This window comes from Schistocerca serialis, unplaced genomic scaffold (assembly GCF_023864345.2).
Source record: "Schistocerca serialis cubense isolate TAMUIC-IGC-003099 unplaced genomic scaffold, iqSchSeri2.2 HiC_scaffold_357, whole genome shotgun sequence".
Taxonomy (NCBI): Eukaryota; Metazoa; Arthropoda; class Insecta; order Orthoptera; family Acrididae; genus Schistocerca; species Schistocerca serialis.
Genome location: NW_026047930.1, coordinates 32,501 through 38,120, shown reverse-complemented (window position 1 = coordinate 38,120; position 5,620 = coordinate 32,501). Strand labels below are relative to the sequence as shown.

The window sequence follows — 5,620 nt, the reverse complement described above, 5'->3', positions numbered from 1 at the left end:
CAGTTGCATAGGCGGGACTGAGGCGTGTGGCGGCCCTGTTCCAGCGTTCAGTGTCCAACGGCCTCACGGCCGATGGGCGTCGTACGGCTCCACACCGGAGCGGACAGGCAGTCGGGCGAAAGTCATTCAAAACCGGCGCCAGGCGCCAGGTGCCGCAGGCCAGCCGCTCCAGCGCTTCAGCGCTCGTACCACACAACATTGCCGTTAGTTTTGAGACGAACGCGTGGTTCCGCACGCGGCGCACGGCTACTGCGAGCCGTACAGGTAGCTGCGTGTTGCGCGACACGACACGCACATCGAAAGACATGCAGTCTAGTCGGTAATGATCCTTCCGCAGGTTCACCTACGGAAACCTTGTTACGACTTTTACTTCCTCTAAATGATCAAGTTTGGTCATCTTTCCGGTAGCATCGGCAACGACAGAGTCAATGCCGCGTACCAGTCCGAAGACCTCACTAAATCATTCAATCGGTAGTAGCGACGGGCGGTGTGTACAAAGGGCAGGGACGTAATCAACGCGAGCTTATGACTCGCGCTTACTGGGAATTCCTCGTTCATGGGGAACAATTGCAAGCCCCAATCCCTAGCACGAAGGAGGTTCAGCGGGTTACCCCGACCTTTCGGCCTAGGAAGACACGCTGATTCCTTCAGTGTAGCGCGCGTGCGGCCCAGAACATCTAAGGGCATCACAGACCTGTTATTGCTCAATCTCGTGCGGCTAGAAGCCGCCTGTCCCTCTAAGAAGAAAAGTAATCGCTGACAGCACGAAGGATGTCACGCGACTAGTTAGCAGGCTAGAGTCTCGTTCGTTATCGGAATTAACCAGACAAATCGCTCCACCAACTAAGAACGGCCATGCACCACCACCCACCGAATCAAGAAAGAGCTATCAATCTGTCAATCCTTCCGGTGTCCGGGCCTGGTGAGGTTTTCCCGTGTTGAGTCAAATTAAGCCGCAGGCTCCACTCCTGGTGGTGCCCTTCCGTCAATTCCTTTAAGTTTCAGCTTTGCAACCATACTTCCCCCGGAACCCAAAAGCTTTGGTTTCCCGGAGGCTGCCCGCCGAGTCATCGGAGGAACTGCGGCGGATCGCTGGCTGGCATCGTTTATGGTTAGAACTAGGGCGGTATCTGATCGCCTTCGAACCTCTAACTTTCGTTCTTGATTAATGAAAACATACTTGGCAAATGCTTTCGCTTCTGTTCGTCTTGCGACGATCCAAGAATTTCACCTCTAACGTCGCAATACGAATGCCCCCGCCTGTCCCTATTAATCATTACCTCGGGTTCCGAAAACCAACAAAATAGAACCGAGGTCCTATTCCATTATTCCATGCACACAGTATTCAGGCGGGCTTGCCTGCTTTAAGCACTCTAATTTGTTCAAAGTAAACGTGCCGGCCCACCGAGACACTCAATAAAGAGCACCCTGGTAGGATTTCAACGGGGTCCGCCTCGGGACGCACGAGCACGCACGAGGCGGTCGCACGCCTTCGGCTCGCCCCACCGGCAGGACGTCCCACGATACATGCCAGTTAAACACCGACGGGCGGTGAACCAACAGCGTGGGACACAAATCCAACTACGAGCTTTTTAACCGCAACAACTTTAATATACGCTATTGGAGCTGGAATTACCGCGGCTGCTGGCACCAGACTTGCCCTCCAATAGATACTCGTTAAAGGATTTAAAGTGTACTCATTCCGATTACGGGGCCTCGGATGAGTCCCGTATCGTTATTTTTCGTCACTACCTCCCCGTGCCGGAGTGGGTAATTTGCGCGCCTGCTGCCTTCCTTGGATGTGGTAGCCGTTTCTCAGGCTCCCTCTCCGGAATCGAACCCTGATTCCCCCGTTACCCGTTACAACCATGGTAGGCGCAGAACCTACCATCGACAGTTGATAAGGCAGACATTTGAAAGATGCGTCGCCGGTACGAGGACCGTGCGATCAGCCCAAAGTTATTCAGAGTCACCAAGGCAAACGGACCGGACGAGCCGACCGATTGGTTTTGATCTAATAAAAGCGTCCCTTCCATCTCTGGTCGGGACTCTGTTTGCATGTATTAGCTCTAGAATTACCACAGTTATCCAAGTAACGTGGGTACGATCTAAGGAACCATAACTGATTTAATGAGCCATTCGCGGTTTCACCTTAATGCGGCTTGTACTGAGACATGCATGGCTTAATCTTTGAGACAAGCATATGACTACTGGCAGGATCAACCAGGGAGCTGCGTCAACTAGAGCTGAGCAGCCGGCCGCCCGGGAGTGTGTCCCGGGGGCGCCCGCGCGAACACGCAAGCGTCCGCTCAATTATTCTGCAAACAGGAGGAGGCTGAGCTCCCCTGCACAACACACCTCGAAACCCTCTCAGGTCCCGGCGGCGCGCAGCGCCGTCCTAAGTACTTGGTCGGGTTCGAGAGAGGCGCAATCGCCCGGAGTTAGGCGAGTAGACGCTTTAGGTGCGACCACCCGTGCTCCCAACTGAGCTTGCCGCTGCCGACAGAGGCCCGGGAGCGTGCTGTCGTGGCATTGCCGGCGGGAGACAACACGCGCCACCTACGGTGACCGGCAGCTCCAACGCCAGCGCCACAGAAGGACAAAAGCCCCACTTGGGTGCCGAAGCGAACTCTCCCAGCACAGCGCACGCGCCAACACGTCCGCACAGCTGCGATACAAACCACCTGCGAGAACCGCTGGGGCGACCGAGCAGCAGACGGCGTCGCGGCGCCGAGCGCCGGGCGGCGGCGCATCCTCAGCGCACACAGTCCTCAATCGGACCAGCACACTGCAGATGGCCACCGCGCTTCGCACCGGGCCCGCGAGGACCTACTTTGGCCGCAAGGCGCCGCGAGCAGGGGGCGCCGGCGCGCAGCTGCGCCGCCTGCCGCGTCCGTCGGCCGGCGCGCCTGCCACTGGCCGCCCCCACCAGCCGGCTGTAGCGCGTGCGCCCACGCACCGCGCTGCCAGCACGCCGGGCGGCCCCCCCCTCACCGGCCGGGGACGGTCCCACCCAGCCACCGCCGCGTATCGCCTCACACCCAGATCCCCTTTCGCGTTCGTGGGCATGGTGGGTCCCCTTTTCACGTTCGTGGGCATGGTGGGTATCCCTGAAACAACCGGTTAATAGCTCGACCGATCGTCGCCAACACTGATTCACCTCTAGCGAGAACAACCGCACCACAACGGGTTACCTGTTGTTCATTTGCGTAACGTCACCAGCAAACGTAGACGTCCATCGCCATTTGCAACGAGTATTGCATGCCTGTGTCAGGTGTCACAACACACTACGTCTGCCCACATAGACGCAACAACATGTGCACGCCTCGAGAACACGTGGAAGGTAGCCCCCGTACGTATGCGGTGTCCATTGCGCGAACGACTGTCAGCCGGCCTCTGCAGGATGTCGCAGATGTGGAACGCGGTGCAACATGCTATCACGGTGTGTGAGAAGAGACGACTACGTCCGAATACACGCTCCACTACATCAACAGACTGCTCATGCTGATCGCCATCCAGGGCGTCCGTTCCTCCCACACGTCTGAATGGCGTACCACACTGCAATCCAGCTCTTATAGGGAGACGACACGTAGCTGCGTGCACAATATTTGGACTGTATGGTCTGCCGTTGCTAGGCGCAGTCGTCGTACGGTCACACATGTGCCACGATGTATCATTCAGTACATACGGACCAATGTGCAGTACAGTTTGTGGGTTTTGCGTACATCGGCGGACAGGTGACAGGCCGTACCACAACGTAGGCTGAGTACGTCGGCATGCGAAGGGCATTGAACATGCAAACTTCTCAACGACCAGCTTGCGAAGGCAGGGGGGAAGGGGGGGGGGGCATGTACGTCCTGCTGCTATCCACATTACAGTGTATAGCAGGAGCATGTGGAAAGTCAGCAACACCTGCAAGGTGTTTAACATGACGCGATACACAGGGGACCGGGCAGTGCGAATAGCGAACTATATTGCGAGGGTTGCGGTTAGGCAACACTACACTAATTTAACGAGTTGCATAACAATTACAGAGCAGGTTCAGCGACAACGTGCGTCAGGTTAAGGCGCAATATAGGTTAGGTTGAGGCACAATATAGGTTAGGTTAAGGCACAACATGGGTTACGTTAAGGCACAAATTGGGTTACGTTAAGGCACAACATGGGTTACGTTAAGGCACAACATGGGTTACGTTAAGGCACAAATTAGGTTACGTTAAGGCACAAATTAGGTTACGTTAAGGCACAAATTAGGTTACGTTAAGGCACAAATTAGGTTACGTTAAGGCACAAATTAGGTTACGTTAAGGCACAAATTAGGTTACGTTAAGGCACAAATTAGGTTACGTTAAGGCACAAATTAGGTTACGTTAAGGCACAAATTAGGTTACGTTAAGGCACAAATTAGGTTACGTTAAGGCACAAATTAGGTTACGTTAAGGCACAAATTAGGTTACGTTAAGGCACAAATTAGGTTACGTTAAGGCACAAATTAGGTTACGTTAAGGCACAAATTAGGTTACGTTAAGGCACAAATTAGGTTACGTTAAGGCACAAATTAGGTTACGTTAAGGCACAAATTAGGTTACGTTAAGGCACAAATTAGGTTACGTTAAGGCACAAATTAGGTTACGTTAAGGCACAAATTAGGTTACGTTAAGGCACAAATTAGGTTACGTTAAGGCACAAATTAGGTTACGTTAAGGCACAAATTAGGTTACGTTAAGGCACAAATTAGGTTACGTTAAGGCACAAATTAGGTTACGTTAAGGCACAAATTAGGTTACGTTAAGGCACAAATTAGGTTACGTTAAGGTACAATATGGGTTAGGTTAAGGTACAATATGGGTTAGGTTAAGGTACAATATGGGTTAGGTTAAGGTACAATATGGGTTAGGTTAAGGTACAATATGGGTTAGGTTAAGGCACAACGTAGGTTAGGTTAAGGCACAACATAGGTTAGGTTAAGGCACAACATAGGTTAGGTTAAGGCACAACATAGGTTAGGTTAAGGCACAACATAGGTTAGGTTAAGGCACAACATAGGTTAGGTTAAGGCACAACATAGGTTAGGTTAAGGCACAACATAGGTTAGGTTAAGGCACAACATAGGTTAGGTTAAGGCACAACGTAGGTTAGGTTAAGGCACAACGTAGGTTAGGTTAAGGCACAACGTAGGTTAGGTTAAGGCACAACGTAGGTTAGGTTAAGGCACAACGTAGGTTAGGTTAAGGCACAACGTAGGTTAGGTTAAGGCACAACGTAGGTTAGGTTAAGGCACAACGTAGGTTAGGTTAAGGCACAACGTAGGTTAGGTTAAGGCACAACGTAGGTTAGGTTAAGGCACAACGTAGGTTAGGTTAAGGCACAACGTAGGTTAGGTTAAGGCACAACGTAGGTTAGGTTAAGGCACAACGTAGGTTAGGTTAAGGCACAACGTAGGTTAGGTTAAGGCACAACGTAGGTTAGGTTAAGGCACAACGTAGGTTAGGTTAAGGCACAACGTAGGTTAGGTTAAGGCACAACGTAGGTTAGGTTAAGGCACAACGTAGGTTAGGTTAAGGCACAACGTAGGTTAGGTTAAGGCACAACGTAGGTTAGGTTAAGGCACAACGTAGGT

At 52.3% G+C, this 5,620-nt stretch overlaps 1 non-coding gene across 1 annotated transcript; it reads right to left on the bottom strand.

The window, feature by feature from the left end:
• Positions 1-320: 320 nt before the first annotated feature.
• LOC126445774 (small subunit ribosomal RNA) lies at positions 321-2,230 on the bottom strand. The gene has a single exon (XR_007583096.1). It is a non-coding gene; the product is annotated as a small subunit ribosomal RNA (ribosomal RNA).
• Between the last annotated feature and the right edge of the window lie 3,390 nt (positions 2,231-5,620).